Raw genomic sequence first — 15,655 nt, 5'->3', positions numbered from 1 at the left:
TATCAAACTTCAATTAATGCTATATGGCCCTCTAACAACTAAGGAAACTAAAGCAATAATGAAATATATTCACATATCTGTGCACACACATTAGCAAATGTATGCACGCAGACATGAACACACACGTACAGACACACACATATACCCTCCAAAGGATCACATAGTTTTAGGAGACAATTTGATGACAATTTCAAAAAATACATCCTTATAAAAAGCATTCCAGAGAATAAAAGACAACTATTCCTGTATCTCACTTCATTAAAGCAAAATTAGATAAGGACAATGAAAAAGATAAACAACCATTTTGATTCATAAATATAGCTAGAAAAACTTCATTATACTGATAAAGGTTTGCAATAAAAACCTTATTCTTAATTGAGAAAAAGTCTTTTACTTTGAGGTCAGACATAAGACCAGGATGTCCATTTATTCACTTATTCACTCATTTACTTACTAAGCACATATCTACAGAGCCCACACCAGACATTATTCTAAGCATGTAAGATGCATACGTGAGTAACGTGGACAGAGGTCCTGGCTTTCAAAGCACTTACAGTCTAGCTAGAGGAGGTGGGGGATGTGCACAAGCAGTAGCATTAAATAAGCTGTCCTGCTAAGCCTCACAGAGAAGGTTTGCAAGTATTGACTGAACAGATTATGTGGAGGAAATTTTGCTAAAGCCATTTTTTCTCTGTGTGTATGTGTGTGTGTGTGTGTTTGTGCAAAAAATAACAAAGGGACAACATGACCAAAGCAGTATTCAAGGTTGGATTTTTCTGAAATTATTCTCATCATAAAGGAATTAAATAAACAGTTTGCTTAAGAAGTGATCCTGAAAAGGAGAGAAGGCAAGAGTAAAACAGAGAAAGAATGGCTCATAATGGGTGAGTGGATGAGCATTTACCAAGATAGCTAATGCTGCCCAATCCTGCTGGGTATTTAATAAGGTTATACGTATGTGGCATCACAGATTTCCCTGAAAAAGATGGGGAAACAGGGGTATTTATCCCCCACTTCTCATTTCTCACAGGGTTAGTGTTGTGGTTGGAAAATTTCATTCCCTACCCTGCAGAGGGCTCAGTAAGCTTCTGTGCTGCCAGAGTCAGCCCCAGAGAAGAGAAGCAAGAGTCAAGACACACAACGCTTGAAGTAGGAAATACCCATGCCAAAGCCATAAGTGAGCTCGGAGGGAAGTCAGTGTGATATGGAACAGGACATCAAGTTGTGTCTTGGGCTTCCAGTGTGTCTTATGTGGTAGAGCTCCTGCCCAACAAGTGCAAAGCCAATGCCATGAGTTCAAACTCCATCTACCACCAAAAAAAATAAAAACAACAAAAAAAAAAAAACCAAAAACCAAGAGCATCTGCTACAGCCAGTGATCACTAAAGGAATGGAGAAAGGAGGGGCAGCTTAGGGGAACAGAGATCTTACACAGCATTATATTCCCTATAGTAACATCAAGTTAAATGTGAAGTTACCAGAGAGATATGGAACTATCTGGCTGTGGAATTGAGAATAGACTGGTTGTTGATGTAGGAGCAAAAGTAAAGATAGGAAGAATAGTTAGGAAGATATTAAAAGAAATTCAAGTAAGAGATATAAAGATGACTTAGATCTTAGTGGTGCTGTGCAATTAGTGATGAGTGATCAGATTCTGTACATATTGCCTAAGGTAGAGCACTTTTAGTTTAGTCTTAGACAAAAAAATAAATACATAGAGATTGGCATCAAATAAAGTTATCATTTTATACATACTGATGACTTGATTTTATATATTGAAAATTCTGAATTATCATAATTAAGGACTAACCATAGAATTTCACAAGACGCATAGCTAGGAGAATAACTATAAAATTAATTACATTTTATACATAGACACACAGAATATTTATTATAAAATATGCCATATACATTAGCAACTAAGTGCTAGGAATATATTCAATAACAGATGCTTTGGAATGATAAGAAGCTTGGAATATATTCAATAGAAGTTGTTTAATAACTGCAGCAAACAATGTATAACATATACTTGAGACATTAAAAACATAAATAAATTGAGATACTTTATCAATAAGAATGCCCATTTAGCAAAAAATGAATCCATATTATATCAAGTGAATCCATAGAGCAAAATGAATAGAATCTTAGTGAGAATTTTCTGTGTAGATCCTAGAATTTTTATGCAAAGATAAATGAACAACAATAAGTATGACAAATATAGAAGAAAAATGTGAAGGGATTTCTCTTTCTAGATTAAAAAACACATCATACAGCTATGATGTTGGGGTATGTGGCATCATTGCCAGAGGACTAAAAACCAGGTCATGCAACAGGTTGCAGAGCCCAGAAGCTGACCCAACATACGTGAAAGTTGGATGTATGACAAAGTATAGGTGTAGGTCAGAACAAAGCAGGGGAAGGGAAGAGGCAGTGGGAAATTGTAAAGTGGGAAATCATTAAAGTTGATACAAGTGGTAAATCCATTTTGGGAAAAAAATACACAATTACAGTTCATACATTGCACTTTTCTAAAAGCAAGTTCAGAGGAAGTAAAGACTTGGAGGTAGACAGTAAAAATCGATCTTTATGAATAAAACTATAGAAAACATTTCTATAACTGGTTGTGGTGATTCCTGCTCATAATCCCAGCATTCAGGAGGATGTGGCAGGACTGTTAGTTCTTGGACAGCCTGGGCTGAGGGGAGAGAGAGGGAGAGAGAGAGAGAGAGAGAGAGAGAGAGAGGAAGAGGAGGAGAAGGAGAGGGAGGAGGAGGGGAGAGAAGAGGAGAGGAGAGGAGAGGAGAAGGAAGGAAGGAAGGAAGGGAGAGAAAGGGAAAGAGGGAGGGAGGAAGGGAAGGAAAAGAGGAAGAAGGGAGGAATGGAAGGAGGGAGCAATACTCAGCAGCATGGATTAAAGCTATTTATAAGCATGATATATTCCTATAAAGTTAAAAATCAGAACAAAATTCATTGTGTCACTATCTGTGTGACAGATAGTGAAAGATAAATCCAAGATTCAGAATACTGGTTACATCAGAGAGGAGGCAGAGGGATTGACTATATAAGTAGATGCAATTATAGTTATTATCTTTGGAGTTATGTTTGTTATATCTATAAAATTTATAATTCATATATGTGATGTAGTTAGGTTTCTTCAGAGAAACAGAATCAGTAGGATGGAGATGTGTGTGTCTGTGTGTGTGTGTGCAAGCAAGAGAGATTTTCCTAATAAGAAAAAGGCATTCAGTCTCTCTCTTAAGACCTTTCACTGCTTGGATGAGACCCACCCATACTGAAGCATTTTGGGTAGCAATCTGTTTTACTCCAAGTGTACTGATTTTAATGTTAATTTCATCTCAAACAATATTTTCTCAACCACAATCAGGCATGTTTGACCAAATATTAATATACTATGGCCTACATATAATATTGATTAATAATTATTAATTGTTATTAATTATTAATAATATTAATAATTGATATAATTTATGTATAATATTGATTATCATAAATATGCCAAAGTTCTTTTGTATATATTACATGAAAAATAAAAATAATTGGAAAATATGTTGGAGATTGAGGTGAGGGAATGGGCTGTGTTTGAAAAGAAAATAGGAAGGACTAAAAGCGATACTGCAGCTGGAAGGAGGTCTTCTCCCTGAGATAGTAACTGAATGACAATTGGTGAATATTGAGTTTTATTCATAAATCTGAAATGTCCAATATTTCCAATGAGTCCCTTAAATAGCATTACTGTGGGCAAATTCTCTGTAAAATGAGACTAATAATAGTATCTAATTACTATGGCTTTTTTGCAATTAAACAAGATGAATTAAGCATACAATTATAAATGTAAAGATTATATATAATAAATGTAAATATAAGATATTTAAAAACCATATCTGGAATATAGTAAATGTTGCCATTATCCTTAGTAATATCAATATTGACATTTTTACCTACATTCATACTAGTTCTGTGCATTAATTGAAATTTGTAGATGGTATACTTTTCTCATGTATACTCTGAGAACAAAAGGAGGAGACAAAGCTTCCAGTGACTTCCTTCTCATTTTGTCACAGTCCCACCTACACAGAAAGCAGCATCAACACCAATATACCAACAGGTAATAAAGAGGAAGAAGATGACAATATTGAACTCCCTCATTCATATCTGCTGTGTGTGATCTCACATTTGTTCATCCTGAATCTTTAGCCAAATGAATGAAGAAGTAGTAGCTCTTGAGTGGGTGACCCTTCCCACTATTCCATACTCTACCAGGTACATATACTTTTAACAATAACATAAAGTAATTTTTAAAATGTGATGTATTTCCTCATTTTGTAAAGGAAAATAAATGTTTAGCCACAGTAGCATAAACTATTTCTGTACTACCTTACATCCAGGTTTCAATAGATAGAGACAATTTCTAAAATATTATTTTTTCAATGTTTGTGTAAAACTGTGCAAACAACAAACTCACCTCCGTGATTTCCACAATATTTAAAAAGATTATTGATCTTTTAGAGTAAAATAATCTCACAAAATTACAGTGTATTTTTCAAATCACAATTTCTCCAAATGAACCACCAGCTTCAGAAAGAATCTCCTTTATCCACTGTTAAAAATGGCTCTTCCTTTCTCTGAGGCATGAGTATAAAAGTAGTAACTCCGGTTAATTGTGAATAATGCAATCAAAATCTTAATATAGCAAGAAAGCATGCCTCCTGTGTGATCTTCTTTTGCTTTCAGAAATTGTCTAAAAACCCTCAACCTCCCTTCAGTGGCCCACTTGATATTTTTCTCCTACAATGAAACTGGGAATAATTAAGCTGTTAAGACAAGATTCATAATGAAGCAACAAAACACGAAACAATTAAGGCAAATATTTTATGCTCATTTTATTTCCCCTCATTAGAATTTAAAGGTCAGAAAAACATTTATAATTTAGAAATAAAAAATAAGACGTAAATGTTAATTTCCCCTTGCTTTAACATGGAAACTATTAACATTATTCTGGAATGTAAACCAAAAAGCAATTTAAAAGAAATAATAATCTTTAGGATTAATGTATGATGTATAATTCATTTGTAATTTTCAAAATCCCAGGAATGATAGAGTAGCCCTAATGTGAAATTAAAAGAATGTAGGTTTTAATCCTTATTCTTAACTGAGTAACTCTTTTGGTATTATTTAGAATCAAGGTACAGTACCATTTACGTGACTGATAGCAGTTACATTCTATCTACTCACTCTCCATGACCTTGTCACCTGGGGTTTTCTACTGAATCACAGAACTTGAAAAGCTCTAGTCAAGATTGAGGTGCTTGGTTAGGTCAGGAAACCAATAAATCCATTACTGATGTTGAAGTGTATTTCCTGAAATTGTGAGTTTATTATCCCCCATTAGAATTTAAATCTGTATTTTTCTTTCATTGGGGAAAATTTATTGAAGATCCATTATAATCAGTACTTCTGGGTATTAATGAGACCAGTTTTTAAATGCTTTATTTTCCATAGCAAGGACTTTCATTCCTAAATTAAAACATTTTCATGCATAAGACTGAAATCCTAAACAAATATCCAAAAATAACAAGTACTTGTTTTTTCTCATTTATCAACTACCAATAATATATCTGCTTCTATATTTGATAAACAATTGGCAAAAGACAACTGACAGAATTCTACCATGAGAAATACATTCCAGAGATTAACATAAGCAGGATAAATTTTATTAACTCAGAATCTCTTGGCATTTTTAAAAATTTAGAAAAGATCTAAGTTGAAGTTTATTTTTATTTATCTATCCATCCTTTTGGAGATTCTATAAATGTATGGTATAAACAAAATGTATAGAATTGATTTTCCAAAAGCAAGTCAAAGGCCTACATTAAAGGACTTCTTAAACAATTTACATACAAAAATATATTAATTATAATGCTTCTTTATCTAGTCATTAAAGAAAGTTCTCAGTGATATACATGTAGTAAAGCATTCATGCCTAGTCAACTATTTCAGTTACCATCGTATTTGGATAATTGCAGTATCTGAAATAAAATCACTTTTTCCTTTAAATATTGTACAACTTAATTTTCAATATATTTAAATGACTTTTAATATACAGATATTCCTCTTTAGAAAAATTTGTATCTTAGCATTCTATGATACTTGGAATTTCTATTAGAGTGGAATATTTTCTTGTCCTTTAAGGTCAGTTGTAGCTCCTGTTTATCAATACTAGCTTTACTGTTACAATGACTAATTCATATAGTTCTCTGACTCCTCATATAATGTCATTGTAACTCTTAGAAACAAAGCCTTTTATGGAACATAAAGAGGCTACATGCAAACCTCAAATTGCCAATGACTCTTTATTATTATCAAAATTAGTTTGTGTGATCCATAGTTTTATGTGTAAATTTGGTTGGGCCAGGGTACCCAGATGTTATATTCTAGATGTTTCTTCAAAAACATTTTTTTGGATGGGATTAATGTTTAAATCAATAAACTCAGAAACAACAGAGTGCCCTTCATAACATGTGAAAACCTTTTTCATTTAGTTGACGATCATAAATTCCCATGAAAGAGAAGGAATTCTGCCAGCAGACTGCCTTTGGACTTGAACAGCAATTCTTTTCTGGTCTCCAGTCCACCAGCAAAATCCTACAGATTTTGGACTTGCCGGGCTCCTCCACAATATCACAAGTCAATCTCTCTGTCTTTCTTTCTCTCTCTCTTTCTCTCTGTGTCTCCCTAATGCCCTGCTTCATGAGAACAAAGCTATATTTTCTGTCCACTTTTGAGTAAAGTGGAAGACAGTTTATAAGTTCTCTATGTTTCTATGATGTTAAGGCATTTGTTTGGTTCTTAAAAACACTGCAAAATGTTACACTTAATAATTGGAACTTCTGGCTTAAAATAAACTTTATTAGTGTATTCAATCTCCAATGTTAGGAACAAACTATCACACGTTTAACAGATTAAACAAATTTATTTGTTTACAGTCCTATAAGTGTGAAGTGTGGGCAGAAAATACACTGCCTTTATTCTCTTGAACTTGGTTCAATCTTCTTTCAGAGCCTACCCCATAAAAAAAAATTGTTCCTGAAAAAATAACCATATTTCAGTTTCTCCTGCTTATACTTAGTCCTCAAAGTCAAAATACCACACAAAACTGTTTTAATGAAGACTTTTTAAACCACTCATATTTTTTAGAAAGATGCTCCATCTTTATATTCTTACGCCTTCACCTACTATATGAATATAGTAGGAGTCTTGTTTTTTTTTTTCTTATAAAGCAGAGCATTAAGGATATTTTCTCTGAGTTCATAATATGTAACTTGAATCAGAACAATAAAATGTTTTCCTTCATTACCAGGATGTTGAGCAATCAGCAAGAGGCTGTGCTCCTGACTCTAGCTTATCCATTGTGCAATATATGACTGTGAGCAAGTAAACTAATCAATTACAAGAATAGGCCAAGGAAATAGTGATATAGGTTCTTGAAATTTGCAGAACTAAAAAGCTTCTCATAATTAGGTGATAAGGTCAGATGTGGATCATCTGGCCCACCTGCCATAAGAAAGGTGCCTGTCAGTCTTCCATGACTCATCTCCTGCTATGAGAAAGTGCTTACCATCTGGGAAGCCCATCTACCACCCATATAAATCACCCCTAATTCACCTTTCTGACAAGATGAGCTTCATGACAAGGGTCCCATCTTCTCCTCTAGCCAATTATTGAAATGAAGTTACCTGCCTTAACTTGTCTCTCAACTTAGTTGGCCTGTCAATTGGGGTGAGCAATTGGGGTGAGCAGCTGAACTTGGTCTGGTAACACTCATGCCAGCAGAGTATATGGCTAGAATACATGGCTGTAACCCACTGTGTCCTTGGGTTCCTCCAGTCTTTGTAAAAAGTTTTCTTACTTGTCTGGCTTCTTCTTCTACTGGAATATCCTGCTGGCCTTTGCTATCAGAATTCTGCAGGCTTCATCAGATTCTAAGGGTGATCTCTGAATCATGAGATCTTACTTCAGCTTGTTGCTGGTACTGTGCAGCTCCCTAATGGAGCTCTCTACAGCATCTTCTTACCAGCACCTTGAGTAAGCAATACACCTTTCTTCTCTAGTGATGGCAGTTGTTTCATATCTCCTCAAAAGTCCCCAGCAGAAACATGACATTCAGAAATACTAGACTCCATCCACATAGTACTGGAATGTTAGTAAGCAGCTCAGAGAAGCTAAACTACATCTATCTGATCTTCAGCCTAACCATGCCCAATTCCAACAGTAAGGCTTTCGTGGCCTCAAGAAAGTGATTTCCTTCCAGGATTCCAGAGATGAGTCTGGAGAAGTCTTCCCAGCCTGGACAGTTCCTTCAACTTACACAATATGCCTCTTCTTGTCAAAAATAAAGTCTGAAAATAGCAGATTAGGTGACCAGATTATTCACATATTCACTCATCTGCCTTCCTCTTCATTTATCTTGCAGAATTCCTTGTGACCTAAATGGACAAGATCTGAGCCATTTGTCTACTGCTTTTACCTCAATGCATTATATTACCTGTAAAGAAAGGAATGATTGCTTCTATCATTGGTAGCAATCCATGAAGGCTATTGATGAAGGTGCAAGGTGTGTCCTTTCTGCAATTAAGGAAGAATTTTCAGTGTGTGCCATTGAGCTTGGGCAGAGGTGTGTTTAGAAAATACTTACGCCAAAGTCTTCCTTTTGAACAGGTTTTCTTTTTTTTTTTTTTTGAGATTTTGTGTATTTATTAGATTATATCAATATTTTATCTGATTTACTTAACAGTATTGTTTTTTAATTATTGTGCTGGGTGGGGATACATTGTAACATTTACAAAGTTCTTACAATGTATCAAATACATCATACTTGAATTCCCCCATCCACCACTGCTCTCTTTTACCCCTTCCCCCAATTCTTGGAACAGTTTCAACAGGTATCATTTCTGCATTTACAAATGCAATTTACAAATTTGCATTTATAAATAATGTGTATACATTATTTGCACTATGTTCATCCTCCTACCCTTTTTCCTACCACCTCCACCCTTCCACAGTGCCAACCCCTTCCCCGCCCCATGCCGCCCAGCAGAACTTGTACCTCCCACCTATTCTCCAATTTTGTAGAAAAAAAAACATAAAAGATAAAAAGATAAACATGGCATTTTTGCTAGTTTGAGATAAAGATAGCTACACAGGGAGTTTCCTTGTGTTGTTTCCATGCATATGTGTATTACAACCCCAATTGATTCACCTCTTGTAATTCTCCTCACTCCTCCCTAGTCCACTTCCCATGGTCGCCCCCACTGGTTGAAGATTTCTATATTCATTTCTGTACTGTGAGCACCTCAACCACATTCAAGTTGAGCTGCTCCCATGAGCATCCTCCCCTGGTCCTCCTGTTACCTGTGTCCCATAATATTCCTGCATTTGTTTTAGGTCTACAATCCACATATGAAGGAGAACATGGAGCTTTTGTCCTTCTGAGCCCACCTAACATCACTTAAGATATTCTTCAGTTCCATCCACTTACCTGTGAATAACAAAATGTCATTCTTCTTTGTGGCTGAGTAAAATTCCATTGTGCATAAATACCACATTTTCTTAATCCATTCATCAGTAGTTGGGCATACTGACTGCAATAAATATGGGAGTGCAGGTGCCTTTGTAGTAATCTGACTCATATTCCTTCTGGTATATCCGTAGAAGTGGTATTGGTGGACTGTATGGAAATATACTTTTAGGTTTTTAAGGAGCCTCCATAGTGTTTTCCATAGTTGTTGTACTAGCTTACATTCTCACCAGCAGTGTATGAGAGTTCCTTTTTCCCCACATCCTCACGAACATTTGTTGTTCATGGTGTTCTTTATGATAGCCATTCTAACAGGAGTAATGTGGAATCTTAGTGTGGTTTTGGTTTCATGTCCTTTATGGTCAAGGATAAGTGAGCATTTTTTCATGTGTTTTTTAGCCATTTGGACTTCTTCCTTTGAAAAATTCTATTCAGTTCTGTTGTCTATTTCCTTATTGGGTCATTGATTTTTTTGGATCTTTTTTAAGATCCTTGTATATTCTGGTTATCAGTTCCTTGTCTGATGCAAAGATTTTCCCCCACTCTGTGAGTGGTCTCTTCAATTTAGAGATCATTTCTTTTGTTGTACAGAAGCTTTTTAATTTCGTGTAGTCCCATTTGTCCATTCTTTCTCTTAGTTGCTGAGCTGCTAGCATTCTACTGAGGAAGTCCTTGCACAAGCCTATTGCTTCCAGTCTATTTCCCGCTCTTTCCTATACTAGCTTCAAGGTTTCAGGTCTGATATTAAAGTCCTTAATACAGTTTGAGTTGATACTTGCACAGGGTAACAAACATGGATCTAGTTTCAATTTTCTGCAGGTAGATACCCAGTTTTCTTAAGAGGCTGTCTTTTCTCCATCATATGTTTTTGGCACCTTTGTCAAAAATTAGGTGGGTGTAGCTGTGTGGATTCATATCCAGATCCTCAGTTCTTTGAATACAGATTCTTATGGAAATACTATGTTTTTTTCTTTGGGAATCAAACATTAACTCTATCTTAACGTTTGTGTACTACTACACAATTTCTAATTCCACCTCCTACTACTCTGACACCAATGAAAGCTTCATGTTCATTAAATCAAAAATGTAGCAGAGATAAATGAGAAAGTCTTAATAATATATTTAAAATATCACCCATATATATAAGAACATCATGAGTCTACAAAAACAGAAATTTCAATGTGAATAAATGGTCTATTTTTCTCATCTTTAATAGATATTAGCCAGTTAAAAATTTGCAGGAGTATATTTTGCATAAATCTTACGTTGTCTTGGAAGAAAGTAAGTCTTATTTTTCTTAATTAATGTATTGAATACTATAGAGAGACATCTAGTCTACCCATGACCTTGAAAACTTTAGCAATACTAAAACCTAAGGGAAGTTTCTACAAAATGACTTCTGATTGGTTCAGATAATATCCCAAAATAATCAGCTTGGGAGAAGACATCCTTGTCTGATTTAAGCAAGAAAAGACACTTCCACATACAGCATAACCTTTGAAAATCCAAGACCACTATTTTGGACAGAAACACAGATTCGTGGTGTATAATTTCCTGCTGATATGATCTTGTATTGTACCTAAATCTTATCTTTGGATGAAACATAAGTGCTTTTAAATCAAAATATGTTTTAAAAGACTAGCCTCTTACATGTGGTCTTCATCCTGCCTTCTTATAGAAACTTGTTTGAAAATACAATGTAAGAAGCAACACTTTCTCTACTTTTCCAAGGCCCTTAGTATAAGAATAAACTAGAAGCACACCATTATCCTAATTTATTTTTAATCCCTTCCTGTGATTTATTATGTAGGACACTGGACACTCCCAAGAGGGTTTGAGTCCTGCACCACAGCATATTCAATGTACCATTTATTCACCTAAGTCTGTATTTCTGAAGCTTCAGTATATGTTATTACCAAGAAGTTCTCACAGTATTAGAGGGTTTGCTAAATAGATGTTCCACTGTGTGGTCTTTCAGCTACAGAGAATTCTATTTTCTATGGAGATATGTTAGTATCAACTTAATTTATCTCAATTTTGTGAACATCTTTTATCAACAAAATATTCTCAATAATCACATCACATTTTAATATGCTGCTTTATACAAACTGATGGACAGTGATGAGTTAAGTGAGAAAAAACAGCAAAGAGTATTGGGAAAAAAAATAATTACATGAGGAAGAGAGTTCGGTGAGTACTGGCTGTGTATGAAAATGAAAAAAAATGTGCAGAATAACCAATATGACACTTTTTCTATTAATGTCATTTATTAAAGCTACAACAAACTATTTACCCTGCTGGTTAGCTCTTGCAAGTATAACTCTGATCTCATGAATGTCAGCACTTGCCCTCCAGGTTTGCTCAGCTTTTAGCACAGATACCTTTCTTGTCCAGCTCTTCAAAGCAAAGAAAAGAAGAAAGAGAAAGAATAAAAGCATCCAGTGGGAGATTACAACATCCTCCACAGGGAATCCCTCCTGAGATTTGCTGACTGTAAGAACATGTGGAGAAGGAGCTCAGTGTGCCATAATCCATTCTGAGTGTGACTGGAACCTTCTGTGTACAGTGAGCTAAAGGTCAGTCTGATGTCAACAGAGATGAGAAAGGGAGTCCATATTTTGCATCTCTATCAAGGAGCTAATTAATTGTCACCTATAATGTCTTATTGCCAAAGAGCAAGCTCATTCATTTCTAAGAATTTTCTCATTTTGCTAGCTGAATAGCAGCATGGCAAAATACTTAAAAATATTTAAACTATTTTAATTTTGTGATTTCAAACATTGTAAAATAACAAGTTCTGGGCCTGAAACATGAGATTAAGTTTTTGGTAGCTTCAAAAGTTTTTAGAAGACTTGAGCCACTTAACAGTTACCTTAAGATACAAAGAAATGAAAACATATTCTATGCCATTCATTGTCACTCTAGGTCTACTTTATCTAAGCCCAATTACAGTCAGAGCTTATTATGAAACATTTATTAGTATAATAAGAAAAGAATAGTCATTTTTAGAAAAATGTATATGTATGAGACAAATTAAATTGGCTAGCAAATTGAAAATAGGATGTTTATCCAACAGACTGAGTCATTAGAGACTCCTATGTTACATGTCATCTCCACGTGTTTAAATTCTCTTCTGTTCCACATAAATCTTTCTTACTCCAAACTTCAATGACCTCCCATATGAAGGATTTCAATAGACCTGAGTTCACCATCTTCCTCTCCCCCTATCGATTATTCTCTGCACTTGAACATGTCATCTTTTATTGAAGAATGGATTTCATTTCATACAAGATGAAGTCCAAACAACTCATTTGCTTCTAGTTATGTTTTCGGTTTTATCTGCTCCTTCACAAACTCCACCTCACCCATCTCTCGCAATTACCATGTACCACGTGCATCTAGCTGTTTCCAGGTATTTAACACAATCCTGTAAAGTTAGCTTGCTCGTGTATGCCATCAGGACCCTAAAGTGTCAGCTTCCGTGTCATGCTCAAAGTTGTTGCATCTAGTCCAAATGTTAGCACATTCCTTCCTCACGACTCCAGAACTTATTTTGCCCACTACCGTGTCCACTTAGAAGATAATTAGTTGTTTAAGATCCTTTACTCCTAGAGGCTCCAATCTCCTCAAATCAAGGAACTCAACTCAGTCAAATTTCTTAAAGGTATTACAGAAAATTGTGACTATTCATTGATTAAAAGTATACATGCATCTTATAAACTTATCTATTTATCTATCTATCTATGTGTCTATCTGACTGGGGTTTGAACTTAGGGCCTCCCACTTGCTGGGCAGGCACTCAACTTTGAGTCACTTACCCAACCCTTTTTTGCTCTCATTATTTTTTAAATAGTGTCCTGTGATTTTTGCCAGGGACAAGACTCACACCAATATCCTCCTCAGTAGCTGGAATTATAGTGTCAATCACCATATTGGCCTGTTTATTGAAATGTGGGTCTCACTAACTTTTTGATTGGCATGGCCTCAAACCATGATTCTTCTGATATCCTGTAAACTAACATTTTATATTATTTCTGTGAAATTATCCATCTTGAAGAATTGTTACCTTTGGCCGGCTCATAGTTGTAAGGCAATAGTTTTGCCTAATAACACCCACAATAAAATTGCTAAGTATATTGCTATAATTCCACCGATATAAGATGTGGTAAACAAACACTACCGCTTACGACCATCTTCTCAGGAGGTCATAAGTGAATTGAGATTGTCACCAGTGCACTGGTGACAGGGCTGTTTTGCTCTCTTCAGATGGAAATCATGAATAAGAAAATTACAATTTCTATAGTGTGAGCAATTCCAATATCAGGCTTGGTACTCTCCACTCTCAAAATTACAGCTGTGGACTTCAAGTGACAGTGGCCAGACCTGCTAATGTAGCCACTTCCACAAGCACACTTCTTCTCATGGGTGGAGGAGGTGCCCTGGCCAGCCCCCAGCAATAGTGGTACAGCTCTGAGCTAAGGGTGTTGGGGCCCTCTGCTCTTATTGCTATAGTTTAGCAGCCAGGACTGGTAAACTCTTGGTGACCATGTAGAACTCTTCCACTCATGGGGGCTGTAGCTCTTCTGCAGTTTGAGCTCTTCAAAGCCCTTCACCTTGTGTAGTTTCTGCTCTCTGCCATCTCTCACCTTCTTGGCACTTCTGCAGTGCTCTGTGGTCTCTTCTGTCCACAGTTCTTCACAGTCCCAGCTTTTTGCAATCTTTACTTCCAGCCCCTCTCTCTGGAAGTCTTCAGCCTCCTTCTAGCTGCTGTGGGATATGCCTGGGGATAGCAGCCCCTGGAATTGACTGGTGTTTGCATTACCAGCTCAGCCTGCTCTATCCTATCTGTAATAAAGCCCACAAAGAATCAATAAAATACTTTGTTAAGGTTTGGCTGGACCTAGGTTGCTACACCATGGAGAAGTGCACAGGAAGGCGTACCAGAACACTCCAAGGAGAATGAGAGGAACGCTTCTTACATAGATAGTCACACATTCACACCCCCTGTCATACACAGTGCAGAGGAAGTGTTCCTCCAAACCCAAATTGACAGCTGCTGTGAGTAGGTCCACAGCAGCTGTAGGTGGAGTCATCTGAAATTATCAGGGCACAATTGTAGTCTCCCCGAGCCACTCCAGCAGGTCTGGAAAGACCATAACTGAAACTGTGTCTCCCTAAGCAAAGTCCCATTTGGAGCACCAGCCATGACATTTGCAATAGTTCTCAGACTGCAGCAATGTCTCTTTGAGGAAACTGTGGCTGGTTTAAAGCTCCTCCAGGTATCAGCAGCTGGATCAGAGTCTCCCCCAGCAGCCACGAGACATTCAAACCAGCCAGGGATGTTGTGATGACATTCGGGAATCCCTGGAGAAGTTGCTGCTTGACTGACAGTGCCCACAATGTCTGAAAAATGGTAGGGCTGAGTTGGATGCCACTGCTCTCATGAACCTTGTGGAGTGACAGTAAGTGTTCAGAGCTCCTCTAGACTTGGGAACAACAGTAGCCATCCCAGTCAGGATCCTATCTCTGCCTCACCTGGGAAAACCACTGTGCGCCACTCCTAGGCAGCTGCTGCAATCAGATGCAAGGGAGGAGATTGACAACTGTCAATGAAGCAGCCAAATTGCCCAGGCCTGACAGCTCCAGCCATTTAAAAGAAAAAGACAATTAAGGAGTGTTTGCAATAAAGATTTAACAAAACTCATCAAAAATTATTTAACCCCGGCACAAACACCTTATGGAGGGTTGGTCCTCTTGTTTCTAGATGATGCAATATGGTAGTCCCAGTTAGCATTTTAAACTTATTTCCCAGCATTTCACATGAATTTGCCTGAATAACATAAGCTTCCCCTATCTTGGGGCATTAAGAATCCCCATATGATACATGAGAACAAGTTTTATGATTTTACACCTAATTCTTTCCAAATATAAACTTCATCTCCTTGAAAATGAACTAATAAATAGAAGGAAAACACTTATTTTTTTCCTCCTAGAATTTAAAACTACACTTTCATTTAAAATTATAAAGCCTATTCTATTATTATAAAAGCAAGACTGATA

This window comes from Castor canadensis, chromosome 9 (assembly GCF_047511655.1).
Source record: "Castor canadensis chromosome 9, mCasCan1.hap1v2, whole genome shotgun sequence".
In the NCBI taxonomy this organism is placed as follows: domain Eukaryota; kingdom Metazoa; phylum Chordata; class Mammalia; order Rodentia; family Castoridae; genus Castor; species Castor canadensis.
The sequence above is the reverse complement of the archived record's forward strand: the minus strand, read 5'-3'. Positions refer to the sequence as shown.